At 42.7% G+C, this 22,483-nt stretch overlaps 1 protein-coding gene across 2 annotated transcripts in view; it reads right to left on the reverse strand.

Annotated features, from left to right (window-relative positions):
- cenpn (centromere protein N) overlaps window positions 1-21,815 on the reverse strand; it is a 113,288-nt gene extending 91,473 nt beyond the window's left edge. For both annotated transcript variants that reach the window (XM_059993253.1, XM_059993250.1), the window contains exon 1: window positions 21,711-21,815. The gene's annotated coding sequence lies outside the window, so the exon portion shown is untranslated. The remainder of the gene's footprint in view (window positions 1-21,710) is intronic.
- Window positions 21,816-22,483: the final 668 nt, after the last annotated feature.

Below are 22,483 nucleotides of genomic sequence, written 5' to 3' on the forward strand. Positions count from 1 at the left end.
TTTGTTTGTCAAGAGCGTACACATTACAGGAAACCTGACAATCATTGCATTAGCCTGACATACTGAATCAGAATCAAGTTTATTATCACTGACATATGCCATAAAATTTGTTGTTTTGAAGCAGCTGTGGAGTTCAGTGTGTAAAAAATGCTATAAGTTACCATTAGAAATATATGAAAAATAAATAAATATAGTGCATTCTGATTAATTTGGCCATCAGTTAATTGTGGCAGCCACTTATTTAGGACAAATACTCTTAGACACTTAGAACCATAGAGTCACAGAAAAGTACAGCACAGAAACAGGCCCTTTGGCCTATCTAGTCCGCCAAACCTTTTAAACTGACTAGGCCTAATGACCTGCACCCAGACCATCGTTCTCCATGCCGCTCCCATCTATGTCCCTAACCAAACTTCACTTAATCATTGAAATCATGCTCATGGACCACTTGCACTGGCAGCTTATTCCACACTCTCACCACCCTCTGAATGAAGAAGTTTCCCCTCATGTTCCCCTTAAACTTCTCACCCTTAACCAATAACCTCTAGCTGCAGTCTCACCCCACCTCATTGGAAAAAGCCTGCTTGCAGTTACCCTATCTATACTTCTCATAATTTTGTACACCTCATTCTAATCTCCTCTCAATCTTCCAAGTCCTAGGGAATGAAGTTCTAACATATTCAATTCTTCCTTCTAATCCAGGTCCTTCAGTCCTGGCAACATCTTTGTAAATTCTCTCTGTACGCCTTCAATCTTACTTACATTTTTCCTGTAGATAGGTGACCAAAACTGCACACAACACTCCAAATTAGGCCTCACCAACATCTTATACAATATCAACATAACACCCGAACTCCTGTACTCAATACTTTGAACTATGAAACCCTATGTGCCAAAAGCTTTCTTTATAGTCCTACCTACCCCTGATGCCACTTTCATTGAATAATGGACCTGTATCCCTAGATACCTTTGTTCTACCAAACACCTCTGTGCCCTACCACTTACTGAGTAAGACCTACCCTGGTTGGTCCTCCCAAAGTTCAACACCTCACATGTGTCTGTATTAAATTCCATTTGCCATCCTACAGCACATTTTTCCAGCTGGTCCAGATACTGCTGCAAGCTTTGTTAGTATTCCATGCTGTCCACTAAACCCCCAATCCTGGTGTCATCTGTAACTTTGCTGATCCAGTTAACCATAATATCATCCAGATCGTCAATACAGATGACAAACAACAATGGACCCAGAACTGCACAAGTTACAGGCTTCCAGTCAATGAGGAACCATCTACTACCACTTTCTGGCTTCTTCTGCAAAGCCAATATCTAATCCAATTTACTACCTCATCTTGAATGCCAAGTGACTGAACCTTCCCAACCAACCTGCTTTGTGAACCTTGTCAAATGCCTTGCTGAAATCCATGCAGACAACATCCACTGCCTTGCCTTCATCAACTTTCCTGGTAACTTCCTTGAAAAAACCCTGTAAGACTGGTTAGATACGACCTACCATGCACATGTCTATCCTTGTCTATCCCAATCAATCATTGTCTATCCAAATATTCAGGTATCCGGTCCTTTAGTATATGCCTTCCAATAACTTTCCCACTACTGATATCAGGCTTACCAGCCTGTGATTTCCTGCTTTAATTTTAGATCCTTTCTTAAACAGCAGAGCAACATTAGCTATCCTCCAATCCTCCGGTACCTCACCTGTCACTAAGGATGTTTTAAGTATCTCTGCTAAGACCCCTGCAATTTCTGCACTTGCCTCCCACAGGGTATGAGGGAACATCTTGTCAGGCCCTGGGGATTTGTCCACCCTATTTTGCCTCAAGACAGCAAACACCCCCTCCTCTGTATAGGGGCCATGACCTCGCTGCTGCTTTGCCTCACTCTCCCGAGTAAAGACAGATGCATCCATTTAAGATCTCCCCATCTCTTTTGGCTCCACGCATAGATTACCATTACATCCCTTGCTATCCTTTTCTTCTTAACGAACCTGTAGAAACCCTTAGTATTCTCCTTTACGTTGTCTGCTAGAGCAACCTCATGCCTTCTTTTAGCCCTCCTGATTTATTTTTTGAGTTTTCTTTTGCATTTCTTATACTCCTCAAGTACCTCATTTATTCCTACCTGCCTATACCTGCTATGTTCCTCTTTTTTTTAAACTAGGGTCTCAATATCTCTCGAAAACCAAGGTTCCCTAAACATGTTAATCTTGCATTTTATTCTGACAGGCACACACAAGCTCTGTAATCTTGAAGTTTCACTTTTGACATCCTCCCACTTACCAAACCCACCTTTGCCAGTAAACAGCCTGACCTAGTCCACAGTTGCCAGATCCTTTCTGATACCATCCTTTCTTCAACTTGGGATCCCAACCTGAGGACCAGAACTATACTTTTCCATAATTACTTTGAAACTAATGGCATTATGATCACTAGATGTAAAGTGTTCTCCTACACAATCTTCTGTCACCTGCCCTGTCTCATTCCCCAATAGTAGATCAAGTATCATACACTCTCTCATCGGGACTTTTATGTACTGATGAAGGACGTTTTCCTGGACGCACTTCACAAACTCTATCCTATCTAGTCCTTTTACAGGATCAGAGTCCCAGTCATTATGTGGGAAGCTAAAATCACTCACTACAACAACCTTATGCTTCTTGCAACAGTTTGCAATCTTTCTACAAATGCATTTCTCTAAATCCTCTAAAGTATACACAACTCAGAACATTAGTCCCAACATGCTCAACCTCTAGATTCCTGATTTTGTCAGAGTTCTTAACAACATCTGTTTACACAATAACTCCACTATCCGTTCTGGCACTCTGGTTCCCGTTCCCCTGCAACTCAAGCTTAACTCCGCACCCCCATACCCCATGAAATACTAGCAAATCTTCCCTCTAGGAATTAGGCCCCCTCCATTTTGGGTGCAAACTATCTCTTCTGTACAGGTTCCACCTTCCCAGAAAGAGAACTAAAAATCTAAAGGCCTCTCTCCTACACCAACTCCTTAGTCACATGTTAAACTGTATGATCTTCCTATTTCTGGCCTTATTAGAGTGTGGCACGGGTAGCGATGCCAAGCTGTTATTTTTTGGTGTCAGTCACGTGCACTTGCGTGGTCATTAGACACTACACTGTGCTTCGAGTGAACAGTTTTTCAATAGCATCAGGTGTGAGTGTTTGTGTTCAAAAAGCAGCAATTTTTGTCACTGATAGTTGGTGAGAAATAAGCAGTAAGACAATTCAGAACTGTTTTGCCCACTGTGGTTTCAAGGATTCAGGCGAGGAGATGCCAGAAATGGCCGACAGTGAAAATGAAATGACTTCACAACTTCAACAAGTTAGGTACCATGAAGAATTTGAAAGTATCGATGATCACCTTGAATGTTGCAATGAAAATGAAGATTTGGAGAACGCAATAGTCGAAAGCTTTGTATGAAGGCTGTCCATTATCTGCACTGGGTGTCTGTGGTGATTTTGTTCATTTGCAGTCAAACAAAGGAATGTGGCAGAGTACACTGGATGAATTCCTTTGTCAATAACTACTAGGAACTAATACTGAGTTTTATAGTACTGTAATAGTGTTGGTAGTGTTCTAATTCATTCTGTATTTCATTTAAATACATAATTTGTTACTCAGTTAAATTGCAGTTTGTCCTTTTCATAGCTTTTTAACTATTTCCTTGAAACTTTGCCTAATTGGGTCAGCCACTTAATTGGGCCAAAATGAACGGGTCCTGTTCCATCCCAAATAACTGGAATGCACTGTAGTGCAAAAGAGAGCAAAATAGTGAGGTAGTCTTCATGGACTGTTCAGAAATCTGATAGTGGAGGGACAAACTGCTCCTAAAATATTGAATGTGTGTCTTCAGGCTCCTGTACCTCCTCCCTGATGGTAGCAATGAGAAGAGGGCATGTCCTGGGTGGTGGGGAGGCTAGTGCCATGATGGAGCTGACTGTTTTTTCAACCCTCTGCAGCCTTTTCTGATTGTGTGCACTGGCACCTGCATACCAGATGGCGACACAACCAGTTAGAATGCTTTCCACAGTACATGTTTGCTCTTGATAAAGACAAACAGCTGGGTAAGAATGCTAGCAAATATTTATTTACCGAGTATGGCTTCAGCTCAACAAGAGCGCATGCAACCGCCATCTCACCAATGTCACTTCTGGTTCCAGGTGAACTACCTACATTTCCCACTGGGAACTGCAGTTGTTTATTATGCACACACATAATAACACATCTACCACCTTTAAAGAAAAGACAAACACAATATTATGTCCTCATAAATCTACAAAAAAACAATGCTTTCTAACAAAGATATTTACATTTAACTTGAATGGTAATGAGCATCTAACGCTGCTGCTGTCCTAATCTTCTCTGTCCTGTCAGGAGATAGTGGAATAGAAGTGACAACATAGGTCTGCACTGATACAGCTCAGCATTTAATACCACCATCCTCTCAAACTAATCAGTAATCTCCAAGACCTGGGCCTTAATACCCCCTTGTGCAAATGGATCCTGGATTTCCTCAATTGTAGACCCCAGTCCCAATCTCCATCATCACAGGAGCACCATAGGGCTTTCTGCTTAGTCCCTGCTGTACTCACTTTACACCCATGACAGTGTGGCTAAGCACACCTCCAACCCATATACAAGTTTGCTGATGACACCACTGTTGTGGGCTGTATCAAAGGTGGTGATGAATCAGCATACAGAAGGGAGATTAAAAATTTGGCTCATTGGTGTAATAACAGCAACATCTCACTCAATGTCACTAAGACCAAGGAACTGATTGTAGATTTCAGGAGAGGGAAACCAGAATCAGCACTCCATGAGTCATGAATCATGAGTCAGAAACCATGTATCAGCACTCATCGGGGGAATCAGGTGTGGAGAGGCTCAGTCACTTTGAATACCTGGGTGTCACTATCTCAGAGGACCTATCTTGGACCCATCATATAAATATAATTGCAAAGAAAGCACAACAGCGCCTCTCCTTCCTCAGAAGTCTGTGGAGATTCAGCATGTCATCAAAAACCTTGCCAAACTTCTATATGTGTGTGGTGAAAAATGTGCTGACAGGCTGCATTACAGCCTGGTAAGGGAACACCAATACCTTTGAGTGGAAAATCCTACAAAAAGTACATCATAGGTAAAGGTCTCCCAACCACTGAGCACATTTACATGAAACGTTGCCGTAGGAAAGCAGCATCCATCATCAAAGACTCTCACCACTCAGGCCATGCTCTTTTCTCGCTGCTGCCAGCAGAGAGGTGCCTCAGGACTCCCACCACCAGGTTCAAGAACGGTTACTACCCCTCAACCATCAGGCTCTTGAACAAAAGGGGATAACTACACTCTTCCTATTTCTGGTGTTCCCACAACCGATGGTCTCACTTTAAGAACTCTATCTTGTTATTTCATTCTCATTATATTTTGCTATTTATTTCTATCTGCATTTGCACAGTCCGTTGTTCATTGATCCTGCTTACAGTTGCTGTTCTATAGATTTGCTAAGTGTGCCCACAGGAAAAGGAATCTCAGGGATGTAAGTGGTGATATGTACTGTATGTACTCTGATTATTGATTTTACTTTGAATGTGGTGTATTGGCATTAATTTCTTGGTCACTCAATCTCTTGTTGACTGCATGAGAAAATGCATCTTCACATCGTACTTCTGCAGCCTTATCTACATGCACTGATTCCTCATGGGATACTTATTTAGTGATTTGGACATAATTCAGACCAGTGGTTTATGGTCTGTCTCCACTTCAAAAGCTTGTCCATACATATATAGAACTTTCTGCACGTATATGTGCTGGCAAGAAACTCTTCCTCTATCTGTGCATAGTTGGCTTCCACACTTGTTAGAGCACGTGCATAGGCCACGGGTTGCTGTAGTAGTACTGCTCCAAGGCCAACCAGGACACATCAGCCAAAATCCTTGCACCCCTTTCTGCGTCATAAAATTCAGCATGGGCTCTTCAGTTAGAATTCATTTCAGCCTCTGGCAATCATTCCTCTTGCTCATGAGACTAAATTGACTCATTTCATTGTCCAAGGAGTGACCTAGTTGTGCTGACACATGTCAAGGGCTGAATTTAGCCAGGTGTGTCACAATCCCTGGGAAACATCTCACCTCCTCTTTGTTTTGGCTGTGCTCTCTTTTCTATAGTCAGTAGCTGTGCCTTTAGGTGCTGCCCCTTGTGCTTGCAGGTCACTATGCAGCCTCCTTTTACTGGAATATTCTCTCTAGTGTACCTGCCATTTTTAACAATGATTCACCTGGGCTCTGGTATCAACCTTGAATTGAATTACTGTCTTATTCACAGTCACTGGAATAATATATTCCATGTTACTAGCATCGATAGGCAGTAGAGAATCTACGGAGACACCTTCCACTTCTTCACCAACCACGTGCACCTTTCTCTTGGTAGCCCCATCTTTGCAGCACTTTGCAAAATGATTCTTCTTCCCAAAGTTAGTGCAGGACTTCCCATAAGCAGGAAACATCTTTGGAATGTGCTTACCTCCACATTTGCTGCACTTGTGGTTTGAGCCTACTTTTTTGCTTTGCTGTTGCTTTTGGAAATGCTTTGTGCTCTGCCCCTCTGTTTTCACAGCACGCATTGTTGTTTCTGCCTTGTGCACCTTAGCTTGTGCTCGCGAGTACTCCACTGCCCTGCACATATCCACAGCCTTGACAAGTGAGAAATCTTTTTCATGTAATCTTTCTCTGGGAACAATAACTGGAAATCCCAAAAACTATTTTGTCTCTAGTGAGCCTCTCAAATCTCCAAACTCACAGAACTTATTCCATGTGTGAAGTTCAGACAAGTATTGGTCAAAGCTCAAACCTTGTTGCTGGTCGCAGGAGAAGAACTTATATCTTTGAAACATGATGTTTTTACTTGGGACAAAATACTCCTCAAATCTTGTCATCAGAGTGTCCAATGACAAGGCTGTCTCATCAATTTAAAAGCTGTTATAGATGTCCAAAGCATTTTCACCAATTAGATGTAGAAAGATAAGATGCTTTCAATTTTTCATCCAGTCGCCAAATATATATTGAATCACCATTTGAAGCATTTCCAGTTGCCCGCTAGATTGTCGGCAAACTGCATAGGTGTGGGAGGACTTAGGCTATCCATTATGGGGATTTTTGGCATCTCTCACCTTAATTTCTTGATGAATCCCATGAATAACAGCAGCTTCAGGGCACAACATGCTCTCTCCGTTGGAAACTAGTGTCTCTTCCTTAGTCGCTCGCAGTACATTTACTCTCCGTGTTTAGTCCTCATTCCAACTTCTGATACTATGTTATGCTTGCTCTTGATAAAGACAAACAAAGTAGGTAAAAACACTAGCAAATATTTATTTACCGAATATGGCTTCAGCTCGACACGAGCGTGTGTGACCACCAGCTTATCAATGTCACTTCCGGTTCTGGGTTAACCACTGGGAACTGCAGTCCTTTATTATGAACACACAATGTGTGTCTTCAGGCTCCTGTACCTCTCAGCTGATAGTAGTAATGAGGAGACGGCATGTCTTGGGTGGTGGAGGGGATATTGCCATGATAGAGCTGGCTGATTTTAGAACCCTCTGCAGCTTTTTCTGATTTGTGCACTGGCCCCTCCATACCAGATGGTGATGCAACCAGTTAGAATGCTTTCCACACTACCTCTGTAGAAATTTGCTAGAGTATTTGCTCAAAACTCCTCAAACTCTTAATGACAAATAGCTACTTAAGTGTCTTCTTCATAATTGCAACAATACGTTGGGTCAAGGATAGATCTTTAGAGACTTTGACACCCAGGAACTTGAATCTGCTGACCCACTCCACTGATGACCCCTCAAATGAGGACCGATGTGTGATCCTTCGAATTCCCCTTCCTGAAGTCTTACTGACATTGAGTGCAAGGTTATTCTTGTGACATCACTCAACTAGCCAAACTACCTCACTCCTGTTATCCGCCTTGTCATATGATAATCCACATCAACTGGACACTTCCTAAGCAAACTGTTCATCATTGTAAATGCACAGTCTTGAACCTGTTTAATTCTCATGCGGCTAAAATTAGAAAGAAATGTTCTATAGTTCCTCCCTCTAAATTAACGTGTCTGAATCCATATGTCAAACTAATCTGCTATAAATCCATGTCAAATGCACAAAAATAGAAAAAGTTCGGATTAGTTGTAGTTTAGCCATTACTATTTTTTGTAATTAGAGATACAGAACAGTAATAAGGCCTTCTGGCCAAATGATGCCATGCCACCCAATTACACCCATATGGCCAATTAATTTACTAACCCGTATGTCTTTGGAGTGTGGGAGGAAACCCATGCGGTCATGGGGCACACGTACAAACCCCTTACAGACAGCAACAGAATGAACCCGTTTACCTGGCATTGTAATAGTCTTATGCTAATCACTACGTTACTGTGCCTCCTCTAATTATATTTTTAATTTTAATTTCAGTCACTGAATTCTTTACAAATACTTGATGACAAAAATGAAGAATTGTTGGGATTTAGCCAAAAAATTTGCCAAAGGTGGATGAGGTTGTGCAGCAGTCATGTCAAAAGAATGCGTTCAGACACAGCAAATACACTTGACCAATGGAAGTAAAGGTTTAGTCACAAGTTGGCACACTTGTTAATTGTATGATGGGCTACTCTGCAGCTCGAATAAACGTGAAGCTGCCAACAGTCATCTCACTTTATGCCACAACAGCTGATCCGATTTGCAGATGAACCAGGCTACCCCAAACCTTTTCTCCATTCCACAAATTGCGACCCCACCCTCCATGGGACCCTGCAGGGACATGTCTGTCCTGATGAAGTGTCTCGGCCCGAATCATCGCCTGTTTACTCTTATCCACAGATGCTGCCTGGCCTGCTGCGTTCCTCCAGTGCTTTTGTGCGAGCTGTCATTAATGGAGGCCAAGGGAGTGTTGTCATCGTCCTGGCTGGAGCCCAGGGTGGACTTCCCAATGTGCCCAAATTGGTCCCCCACCCTCTTGGCTGAAGTGTTCCATCAATCTTCTGGAAAAGGACTCTGCAGCGAGTGCTGGGGGGAGGGAGGGTAGTGTTTGATTTCACAGATGGGACTCCAGGCTTATAGATACTCTCCTGGCTGGAGCTCAGGCTCAGACCTCTGAAATGCAATTCTTGTGGCCAAACCAGGGCTACTCACAGATCTGATTTGGCCTTTAAATCACTCTCTATGGAGAAATCTTCTTGAATTGGATGCATAAACAACAAACTATAAAGGCAATTTTGTGTGGATCTTAATGTGTTTTAGTCAGATTTTTTTTCCATTATCCATTGAATTATGCATGCTTTCATGTTACCCATGGAGACATTGCCTTCCATTGCCCAGGATAATTGAAAGCCTACTGTCCATTGTTTGGATAGCTGCCACGTCACATGACTCTAATGTCCACCAGGTTCACAGTATACAATGTACACATAGATACAGAGAGAAGAAAAACAGGATGCTCTGTGCTTAAAGATATATTGCAGAAATCGTCTCAAAAATTATCAGACGTTTTCCATTCTATGGTGAATCTAGCAGCTTATTGCGACCAGGGAATGTAGTTCTGCATTCAACACAGATCACAGAACAGCAGAGAACAGGATCAGGTCCATTGGCTCAGGATATTGTGCTAAGCTAATTAAACTATTGATTGAATGGCTGACTAAGGTAATTCCTACTCCCTACACAAGGTCCCTATCCCTCCATTCTCTGCATGTTCATGTGCCCATCTAAGAGCCTCTTAAATACCTTGATTGTCTCCACTACTAACCATAGCAGACCTACCAAATTTACTTAGGCATTTGAAACTTTACCCTTCTTAAATAGATTTCTCTGATTGAACTTGGTTGAAGATTTGCATCCACCTGAGCTGATGTGTGTAGGTGACATCACAAGGTTAACTTCTCGAGTTCCCCGCCTTGAGCCATTGCTCCTGCCTAGCAGGTAGGAAGTCCCCACTGACCAAAGCCCACATTCAATGTATTTCATGTAGAAGTGTTGCTCTCAGCGTTAGCAAAGTCAGCGTACTGCTAAATGGTTCAGGGTCTCGAGCTGTATAGTAAGGCAGGAGCCTTTGGCATGGCAGCAGCTTGGACAAGTTCCCCATGGGTCTACAGTACTGTGCAAAAGTCTTAGGCATACATACAAAGCTAGGGTGCCTCTGACTCTTGTACAGCACTGTATATTGGTTAAAATAGGAAAGTGGTTGGGAAACAGAAATAAGAGTACTTAGCTTTGCATTAGCTCAGCAGTGTTAAGTGTTATTTGATGACTGGATACTACACAGCACTCTGCATAAGTCTTAGGCACCCTAGCTATATATATGTACCGAAGACTTTTGCACAGTACAGTATATGTTCATGATTTCTACAGGTAACTTCCCCAAGTACTCTCACCTTGATGTGGCGGAGATGCCCGTGAGTTTCTGAGATCCTGAGAATGATTCCGCCTGGGGTTTAGCTCCCGATAGGGTCACCCACGGTGATAAGATAAGGGGGGAGGTTCCATGTATACAGTCCAACCAAGACCTTAGTGGTGGAGCTGACGGAAGATAATGACACGTCACAACGGCACAGAAGGCAGAGTTAGTCTGCAGCAGTGGAGGGTCTCATTTCATTTCACTTTTCACGTGACTGGACCCTGGTCCCAATCTGTCAAGGCCATGTAGTTGCTCCCCATGCATCAGTCTCCCCACATTAAACAAAGTCACACACAGGCATTCTCCATTAAGGGAATCCACCCTAACCTCCTGATTATGTGGATCCCAACTAGGCCTCTAGAGCCACCCGAGGACCCACTAGTAGACAGCCCCTTTGGAGAACATCATACTTGACTCGAGTGACCGCACTAATGCTGTTGCCACTACTACAGATAAACTTCTGGAAGTGTCCTCACTGGTTGTGTTTTGGGTCTGGTATAGTAACTGGAATCCACAGGAACACAAGAAGCTGCAGAGAGCAGTGAACTCTGCCCAGTACATCATTGGCACATCCCTCCCCAACATGGGTAGTACCTACAAGAGGTGCTACCTCAAGAAAGCAACATCTGCCTTCAAAGATCCCCCACTATTTGGGACATGCGATTTTTTTTGCAGCTACCATTGGGTAGGAGGTACAGAAGCCTGAAGCCCCACAGTTGGAGGTTCAAGAACAGCAACTTCCCTTCAGCCATTCAATTCTTGAACTAACTATCAGAACCCTAATCACCAGAATTTAGCAATACGAAAGTGACCACCTTGCACAAAAATAGACTTTGAATTTTGCTCTAATCATTCTACTTCTTGTAAAAATTATGTATGATTTATACTTCCTGTACAGTTTTCCTGTGAATGCTGCTTGAATGACCACATGCTTGAAGCTTCTTCTCCCAGGCAGCTAATCTGATCAGCCATTCGAGTTAGACTCCCCCACCCCCTCTATTACCCCGACACTGCACTGCAAACACTTTAAATCACTTTTTGTATTGCTGTCTACATTGTAAATACATGTTGACATTTATGTATTTATGTACAATTTATTCCAGATCCGTACTTTAACCTCTAACTTTACTTTTTATATAAATCTTTATTGCTGTTGAATGTTGTTGTCTCTTGTAGCATGTCACACCAACACATCACAGTAATTTCCTCACACATGTAAATGTATATGGTGAATAAAATTAATCCTTGTCTCTTATCTGATGCTACATGCGTGTCATGGTGCTGCAAGTGTTTTTCACTGCACACGTGTATTGTGAAGATGAACATAGATCACAACGATGTGGTGCCGACCATGTAATCTACTCTAGAAACTGCCTAGAATTACCCTGCTGCATGGCCCTCTATTTTTTTAAGCTCCATGTACCCTATCCAGGAGCCTCTTAAAAGACCCTTTTGTATCCCCCTCAACTACCGTTGCTAGCAGTGCAGTCCACACACCCACCACTCTCTGTGTGAAAAACTTACCCCTGACATCCCCTCTGTACCTATTTCCAAGCACCTTAAAACTATGCCCCTCATGTTAGCCATTTCAGCCCTGGGAAAAAGCCTCTGACTATCCACTCGATCAATGCCTCTCATCACCTGATAAACCTCTTATCAGGTCACCTCTCATCCTCTGTCATTCCCAGGAGAAAAGGCCAAGCTCACTCAGCCTATTCTCATAAAGCATGCTCTCCAATCTAGGCAACCTCACTGTAAATCTCTGTACTTTTTCTATAGTAACCACATCCTTCCTGTAGTGAGGTGACCAGAACTGAACACAGTACTCCAAGTGGGGTCTGACCAAGGTCTTACATAGCTGTAACATTACCTCATGGCCCTTGAACTCAATCTCACAGTTGATTAATGCCACCACACCATACACCTTCTTCATCAACCAGTTCAGCAGCTTTGAGTGTCCTATGGACATGGACCCCAAGATCCCTCTGATGCTCCACACTGCTAAGAGTCTTACTATTATACTATATTCTGTCTTCAAATTTGACCTACCGGTGACAATTAACTTGACATGATACACCTGGTACTTCAATCAGAATCAGAATCACTGGCAGAAGTCATGAAATTTGTTGTTTTGCAGCAGTGGTACAGTGCAATAACATACTACAAAATTTCAATAAGAAATAAATATAGAAATTGTATATAATTTATATATAAAATAAAATTAAATAAGTAGTGCAAAAAGAGATCAAAAACAGTGAGAAAGCATGGCCGTGCCACAACTTCCTCAGGAGTTTGCGAAGATTCAGCATGATATCTATGACTTCATTTGATGTGTGGTGGAGAGTATATTGACTGGCTGCATCATAGCCTGGTATGGAAGCACCAATGCTGTTGTATAGAAAATCCTACAAAAAGTTGTGGATATGGCCCAGTCCATTGCAGCTAAATCCCTCCCTACCACTGAGCACATCTACGAGGAGTGTTGTCACAGTAAAACAGTATTCATCTTCAGAGACCCCCCACCCATCCAGGCCATGTGTCTTCTCACTGCTGCCATCAGGAAGAGGGTACAAGGGCCACAGGATTCTCACCACCAGGTTCAGGTACAGTTATTACCGTTCAACCATTCGACTCTTGAACCAGAAGGATTAACTTCGCTTGCCTCACTGAACTATTCCCCCAACTTAAGGAATAATTTTCAAGGACGCTACATCTCATGTTCTCGATAATTCTTGCTCATTCATTTATTTATTATTATCTCTGTTTTTCTTTCTTTTTGCATTTGCACAGTTTGTTGTCTTTTCACACTGATTGTCCATCCTGTTGGTGAGGTCTTTCATCAACTCTATTATGGTTACTGAATTTATTGAGTATGCCCACAAGAAAATGAATCTCAGGGCTGTATTTGGTGACATATATGTACTTTGATAATAAATTTACTTTGAACTTTGAACTTCATGGGTTGGTTCATTCTCTGATGGCAGAGGGGAAGATGCTGTTCCTAAATTTTTTTAAAATGTTGTTTGCATTGTAAATACATGCTTGTATTTATGCATATGTTATTCCATAAAATGGAATGTGTATCTTCAGGCTCCTGTACCTACTTCTCCTTGATGGTAACAATGAAAAGAGGGATGTCTTCGGTGATGGGGGTTCTTAATGAAGGAGGCTCCCTTTCTGAGGCATCACCTTTTGAAGATGCCTCAGTGGTAGGGAGGTTAGTGCCCATCATAGAGCTGGCTGAGTTTGCACCCTCTGCCACTTTTTCCGCTCCTCTGCATCAGATCTTGTTTCAACCAGTTAAGAGTGCTCTCTGTGTACATCTGTATAAGTTTGCTAATCTTTGGTAACATTTCCCTTGGTAGGGGAATCCAGGACAAGAGGGCACGACTTCGGGATTGAAGGACCTCCATTCAGAACAGAGATACGGAAAAATAACTTTAGTCAGTGGGTGGTAAATCTGTGGAATTTGATGCCATGAGTGGCTGTGGAGGCCGAGTCATTGGGTGCATTTAAGGCAGAGATCGATAGGTTCTTGATTAGCCAGGGCATCAAAGGGTATGGGGAGAAGGCAAGGGAGTGGGGATGACTGGAATAATTGGATCAGCCCATGATTGAATAGCGGAGCAGACTTGATGGGCCAAATGGCCTATTTCTGCTCCTATATCTTATGGTTTTATGGTCTTATTTCGGATCACCTAATGGAACATAGCCACTGATGTGCCTTCGTTGTAATTGCATCAATACTTTGTGCCCAGGATACTATAGATCCTCAAAGATGTTTACACCCAGAAACTTGAAACTGCTCACCCTTTCTACTGCTGATCCCTTAATGAAGACTGTTCCTCGACCTTCCCTTCCTGAAGTCCACAATCAATTCTTTTGTCTTACTGACATTTCGTACGAGGTTGCTGTTGCCACAACACTCAACCAGTTGATCTATCTCACTCCTGTACGCCTCCTCATCACCATCTGAAATTCGGCCAACAACAGCTGTTAATTAACATCAGCAAATTTATAGATGGCGTTTAAGCTACGCCTAGCCACATGGACATAGGTGTGGAGAGAATAGATCAGTGGGCTAAGCACACGTCCTTGAGATGCGCTAGTGATGACTGTCAGCAAGGAGGAGATGTTGCTTCCTATCATCACTGACTGTAGTCTCTTGACAAGGAAGTCAAGGGTCCAGTTGCAGAGGGGGTTACAGAGAGCCAAGTTGATTAGTACTGAGCGTATGATAGTATTAAACGCTGAGCTGTAATCAATAAACAGCAGCCCGATGCAGGTATTGCTGTATTCTAAGACCAGGTGGAGAGCTAACGAGATTGCATCCTTTTGTGGTGGTAGAGAGATTGCCATGGATGCAGATTCCAGCTGAGACAGGAGTTGATTCTGGCCAATGACAAAGCTCTCAGAGCACTTTGCCAATGATGTGAGTGCAACTGGGTGATGGCCCAGTTGATGTAAACAGGATCTCTCTGATTCAAAGGCATCGCTGCATGAAATATTTGTAAATACAGTAAAAAGCAGACGAACTTCATTAAAAATCTGAACTTCTTTTGCATGGTGTTGTCGGTGTGCAAGTTATTAATAGAGATGTATAGTTGTCTGTGCGCCTCTCAGCTGTACAAACAAGGATGTTCCCAGGTTTGATCTCCAGTCTCTGCTGTGTTTGGTATTCTGAGCTAGGGTGTTGATTCAGATAAGAAGGGAGAAAACAAATGATCAAAGGTGCCTCCTCCTGCTTGGTGACCTGTTCAAGAGGAGGTTGTTCCTGCGCCATCCTACTCATCACTTTCTCCAGGGCTGTTAGCGGATGGGGAATATATTTATGGCCCTGACAAGCAATTCTCACATCCTAAAAACAATATTTATATAAAATTATGCAAAGGAAGAGCAGGATGCAATTGGGCTTGTAGCCTGATGTTACAAAATAAGCAAAATACTGTCGATATTGGAAACCTGAAATAAGGCAGAACGCACTGAAACTATTCAATTGGTCAACATAAAATTGATGCTGGTTTATTATTGTCATATGTACCAAGATGTAGTAAAACACTTGTCTTGCATACTGTTCATACAGATCAGATCATTACACAGTGCATTGAGGTAGAACAAAATAAAACAGTAACGATGCAGAATAAAGTGAACAAGTTACGGAGAAAGTGCAATGCTGGCAAACAATGGAGTGCAAGATCATGACAAGGCAGATTGTGAGTTCAAGAGCCCATTTTATTGTACAAGAGCCCATTTACAGTGGCCTATTCAAGCCCAATATAAAGTGGAACATCTTATCTTCCATTTTGGCACTTTTGAGAGGTCAGTCCATTGTATGGTACAAGAGGACTGTTCAATGAGGAAATGAAAGATCATTCTGCTGTGTTCATTGACCTGTTCCTGAACCATTCCCTCTTCCTAGGAATGGTCACTTGGCTTTTGTCAGGGAGCTGGTGATGTTGATATAACTCAGTGCAAGACCATACTTCAAGCTCAAAGTTCAAATTTATTACCAAAGTACATGTACAACCCTGGAATGAACATTGATTCTCGAACTTCCAGTAATTGCACCTGCCCCTTCTCTTTCATCATTCCCCATTCCCATTCTTGCCTCATCTTATCTGCCCACCCCTCTCCCTTCCCTTTCTTTCTTGGCCTTCTGTCGTCTCCTATCAGGTTCCCCCCTTCCCCAGCCAATCTTTCACTAATCAACTTCCCAGCTCTTTACTTCACCCCTCCCTCATTCCCTGCTTCACCTACCATCTAGTGCTTCTTCCCCTCCCCTCGACCTTCTCATTCTGACTTCTCATCTTTCTCTCCTGTTCCGATGAAGGGTCTCAGAAGAAATTGTCGACTGTTTACTCTTTTCTATCAATGCTGCCTGGCCTGCTGAGTTCCTCCAGCATTTTGTGTGTTTTACTTTGATTTCCAGCATCTGCAGATTTCCTGTTGTTAGTAACCCCGAGATTCATCTTCTTGCAGGCACTCGCAAGACAAGACAATAGAACGCACAAGAAAAACAACACAACAAAGCCCACCACGTACCCAATGTGCAAAGGGGGACAAATCGCGCAACTAGTAAAAGAAAGTGAACAAATGACACATGGAACATGAAGTGCGTCCACACCTCGGAACTGAGGTGAGTAAAGCCTTTCCAGAAGGCCTGCTCCTGAACCAGGTGGTGTGAGGCCCAAGACTCCTGCACCTCGCGCCTGAAGAGAGCGAGACTGGTCACACACAGGCGGATGGCACTGAACTCCTGCTCATTTCCTGCTCTCAGTCTCACCTTGCTCGACGCTTTAACCAGTCTGGAGTAATTTAGCCAAGAATGGTCTTTCACTATCCGTCTCGACGCAGCGACCGCTTCCAGCGATGGATGCACCGGCTGTACCTACACTCGAGATTCTGGTTCGCTGAATCTCCCAGGAGATCACAAAAATGACAGTTTGAAGAAGGCATCAAAGAAGGCTTCTGTTTTACAAATCCTATAAGCAGGAAGGTAAGTTTAAGAAGACTTCAAAGATTAACTTTTACATCCTCAATGAGCTAAAGCTCTTCACAACAGTGATGTCTGTATGTTTCTAATTAGCCAGGCAAACGACACAACAAAGTTGTCCATGAGGTGACAGCAAATTAATTCCCTTAATCCCCTCAATTTAATATTGACATCATCACACCACATGATTCACTCAATCCTCAGGCATGATGGAATGGCGGAACAGACATGATGGGCTGAATGGCCTAATTCTGCTCCAATGTCTTATAATCTTAATGCTACTCTTACACCAGATACATGACAACAATCGACAAAAGAAGCAGCTGGATTTATATTTTCATCTTTTGAAACAATTCCAGTGGAAGGACTATCAGAGAAAATGCTGCCAAAGACCTTTATTGTTATAGAGTACCTTATGATTTAATTCAATTGGCATTTTTGGCTGCTCTGGCATCTCCCAGTCATTCTCCTCATATTTATATCCTCCTGTAGCTCTGTCAGTCCATTGTTTCCTAATCCTCTCATTAATAGATTTGTCTTCCCTAATACCTCAAAGTCGATTCTCCAATCCCTTCATCAAAGTCAAAGCTCAAAGTCAATTCTCCAATCCCTTCATCAAATTCAAAGCTCAAAGTCAATTCTTCAATTCCTTCATCAAATTCAAAGCTCAAAGTCAATTCTCCAATCCCTTCATCAATCTCTATCTGGTCTTCCATCTCTAAGTCAGGTATTTTGACTTTTTGTTGCTCCTTGGGACATGTTTTGCTAACTAATTCCACTGCTCTTCACACCTTGCTTCCCTGCCAGTTCTGTTCACCTGGAATTTGGTTTCATATACAGTCAGCGGCCATTTTATTAGGTAACTCCTGTCCACCTGCTTGTTTATGTAAATATCTAATCAGCCTATCATTGGGCAGCAAGCCAATGCATAAAAACATGCAGACGTGGTCAAGAGGTTCAGTTGTATTTTAGACCAATTATCAGATTGGAGAAGAAATGTGATCTAAGTGACTTTGATCGTGGAATGATTGTTAGTACCAGACAAAGTGGTTTGACTATCTCAGAAACTGCTGCCCTCCTGGGGTTTCCATGTACATCAGTCTCTAGAGTTTACAGAGAATGGTGCAATAAACAAAAAAAGAAATCCAGTGAGCAGCAGTTCTGTGGGCGAAAATGTCTTGTTAATGAGAATGGTCAGGAGAGACTGGCCATGCTGAGGTAGCATATGGTCACCATGAACACAGTGAGGGAACTTTTGGGAACAGTGGGCGCTCCACTGGTTTGTATGCAGTAATAATTATATTTCAATTTGAATTTGTTCACTGTCTGGTAAATACTTAGATGTCCGTATTTTGTGTATTTTTGTGTGAATAAGCTGACAGGAAGGTGGCAGTAACTTAAATAGCCACACATTACAACAGAGGTATGCAGAAATGCATCCCTGAATGTACAACACGTTGAACCTTGAAGTGGATGGGCAGAACATGACGAAATATACACTCAGTGGCCACGTTATTAGATTTTCCATCTTAAAAACCCAACCAGTTTTATTCTCCCCACTGTTCAGTTTTGTAACTTTAACACCTAAACTAATTCAAAGGAAGGCATGGGAGTCTGGGAATCCGGGTCTAAATTCGTGCTTACTTTAAGCGAAGAGCACACATATCACGTATGTAGGCAATCCATGTATTTATACATATATATCATAATGAATTATTCAATGAACAAGAATCCTTAATTAAACAATATACAGTGCCTGTAAAATGTATTCCCTCCCCCCGGAAGGTTTTGTGTTTTATTGTTTTACAGCATTGAATCAGTGAATTTGATTTGGCTTTTCCTGACACTGATCAACAGAAAAAGACTCTTTCATGTCAAAGTGAAAACAAATCTCTACAAACTAATCTAAATTACACATGTAACCCTCAGGCTCGGCCAGCACGTGTTTGTCTAGGGGAAGACAGCCTCTGGTCCCGCCATACTGAGAAATCTCCTTTGTCTGGATGCTGCGTGATGTGTTGCCCGGTTACGAATCTGAACCGCAAAATATCAGACAGTACAGTGTATGCAATTAAATGATTGAACTTCATAAATCTTAACCTGGGTATAGGGTTAGTAAAGAAAGTAAAAAGAAAAAGGGCCCATTTTAAAGAAAAATGTTGGAGCTCACTGATACAGCCATTCATCAACCATCAACCTCCTCCGAGCATCGCTGACCTTCGGACCCTCGCTCCTCATCCACTCCATCTGGTGGTCTACCAGCTCTCTCCACACGTGTCCTCCATTTTCATCTCTCGCCAACAAAACACAGCGAAATTCCTGCTTCCAGATCCATGAGAAAAAACAACATCCCTCTCATTGGCTAACATACATTCCAAAGACCCTGTTATCATAGCCCAAACATTGCTGCTACAGAGAAACCATTACCGTAGCAGTGAAACATTCGAGCGGCCATTACATTAGCAATGAAACCTGACAGTGCATTACACAAATATCAACACAATGTAATTGATTGAATAAGTATTCACTCCTTTTAGTATGACACACCAAATCATCACTAGTGCAGCTGTTTGGTTTTAAAAGTCACATAATCAGTTAAATGGAGATCCCCTGTGTGCAATCAAGGTGTTTCAATTGATTGTAATAAAAATAACCCTGTGTCTGTATGGCCCAGCTGCTGGTGAGTCAGTATCCTGGCAAAAACTACACCATGTGGACAAAAGAACACTCCAAGCAACTCCATGAAAAGGTTACAAGTCAGGAGATGGATACATGGAAATTTCCAAGTCACTGAATATCCCTTGGAGCACAGTTAAGTCATTCATCAAGAAATGGAAGAATATGGCACAACTGTAAAACCGCCTAGAGCAGGCTGTCCTCAAAAACTGAGTGCCTATGTAAGAAGAGGACTAGTGAGGGAGGCCTCCAAGAGACTGGTGACAAGTCTGGAGGAGAAACAAGCTTCAGTGGCTGAGATGGGAGAGGCCGCGCGTACAACAACTGTTGCCTGGGTGTTTCACCAGTTGCAGCTGGATGGGAGGCTGGTAAAGCAAAAGCCACAGTTGAAGAAAATTCTCATGAAATCTTGGCTAGAGTTTGCCAGAAGGCATGTGAAAGACTCTGAAGTCAGCTGGAAAAAGCTTCTATGGTCTAATGAAATAAAAATTGAGCTTTTTGGCCACCAGACTAAACATTAGGGCCAAACACCGCACATCATTAAAAACTCACCATCCCTACCGTGAAGCATGGTGGTGGCTGCATCACGCTGTGGGGATGCTTCACTGCAGCAGCCCCTGGAAGGCTTGTGAAGGTAGAGGGTAAAATTAATGCAGAAAAATACAGGGAAGTCCTAGAGGAAAACCTGATGCAGTTTGCAAGGGAACTGCGACTTGGGAGAAGGTTTGTTTTCCAGCAAGACCGTGACCCCAAGCGTAAAGCCAAAGTTATGCAGGAGTGGCTTAAAAACAATAAAGTTAATGTCCTGGAGTGGCCAAGTGAGAGTTCAGAGTCCAGACCACAATCCAAATGAGAATTTGTGGCTGGACTTGAGAAAGGCTGTTCACTCATGATCGACATGCAAACTGACAGAGTTTGAGTAGTTTTGTAAAGAAGAATGGGGAAAATTTGCAGTGCCCGGATGTGCAAAGCTGATAGAGACCTACCCACACAGACTCAAGGCTGTAATTGCTGCCAAAGGTGCACCTACTAAATACTGGCCTGAAGGAGGATGAGTATTGTATTTTATATTCATTATTACTTTAGATCACTCTGTAGAGATCTATTTTCACTTTTTTTCTGTTGATCAATGTAACAAAAAGTTTAATGTATATCTATATATACTGACATATACATCAAGCCACTTGATGAGCAAGCTGGTTCATGCCTTCTGCTGAATCAAGGAGTTCTTGTAGAAGTCCCTCATTACACTGTAATTTGGCACATTTCCAAAACATATTAAAGAAGTAGAATCCCATCCATTAAAAAAAATCCATGAAAGAAATTTGGAGCCTGATCAATGGTTCACAATGACACATTTAGTGCAACGAATGGGGGAGAATTGTCAGTTAAAACTGAGTTTTCAAATTCTGCCTGTGACCACATGGGTTTCCTCTGGATGCCCTGGTGTCCTTTCATATCCTAAAAATATCCTTTCATTTTTGCTCCAAATTTGGTGAGCACAGTGAGTCCACTACATCGAGGCACTGAAAAACCTTTCATCCCAATGCAACTTGCAGCATTTCAGGAAATTGCAAAAGGAAATGTTAAAAACATTGTAAACTTGCTGTTTGTAAAGGGCTCACAGAGCAGCCCTTAACGGGAAGTGTTACATTAGTGCAAGCTGAGAATTTTCATTAACACTACCACTAGTGTCACAAGATATATTGGTTAAAGCATCATGCATATGGGAAAATGTTAAACAATCACACTTGAAACCCCCATTGGAGTGCACCACACTGATCCGTCTGCGATAAAGATTGCTTCAAGTTCATGCCAGGCCATTGTTGTGCCAAACCAGCTAAAAAGCACATCAAAAACACCTGAACACTAATCCCTTCCACCTACACAATGTCCATATCCCTCCATCTTTCTCACATCCATGTGCCTATCCAAATGTCTTTTAAAAGCCTCCAATGTCTTTGCCTCTATCACTATACCAGGCTGTACATCCAGGCATTCACCGCCCTCGGAGTAAACCCCCCCCCACCCCCGCATCCCCTTTCAACCTACCCCCACTCACCTTCAATGCATGGCCCTCTGGCATTAGCCATTTCAACCCTGGGAAACAGATACTCCATCTATGCCGCTCATGATTTTATAAACCTCTATCAGACCTCCCCTCAGCTGTCATGTTTGTTCTTAAGAAAGACAACTAGCGTGGGTAAAGACGTTAGCGCTAGCAAAAGGATCCGCCCCTCCGGCTCTACTCGCTGCTAAATGTACATTGAATCGCCGCATCAGTTAGAACGCCAGTGAACTGCACAGGTGCGGGAGGACTGAGGTTATGCATGCGGGCTCTCTTGCTGAGTTCGGTGAACTTCTGGACATATTGCGTTCAGTTGTCTCATGGGCTGACAACCTCACTTGCTGTGTCTTTTTTTAAAATCCCCATCGGAACTAACGCCTCTTTCTCGGCAGCGCATGGAATTCATTTACGCTCCGTGTTTCGACCTCACGCTGACTTCTGACATGGTTTTCTTTTTGCTCTGGATGAAGACAAAGAGTGTGGGTAGAAAGTCCAGCACTGGGCTTTATTTACAGGACGTTCTAGCAGCGGCTCCAGCTCGACACCAGCAGGTGCAACCAGTTCCCCACAGCCACTTGGGGTTTTGGGTGAATGCCCCCATTGCACACAGGGAACACAGTCTGATTCTCAACGTGTCTCCCAGCACTATTTGAAAGGGAAATTGTGGAACTATAAGGTGACACATAACAGGCCTTGAATAAAGACCTGTTAGTGAAGCTCCCTGCTTAATCTGAAAAAAATATAGATCAGTTGACACTGGTATAATT

Source organism: Hypanus sabinus, chromosome 17, assembly GCF_030144855.1.
Source record: "Hypanus sabinus isolate sHypSab1 chromosome 17, sHypSab1.hap1, whole genome shotgun sequence".
Lineage (NCBI taxonomy): Eukaryota > Metazoa > Chordata > Chondrichthyes > Myliobatiformes > Dasyatidae > Hypanus > Hypanus sabinus.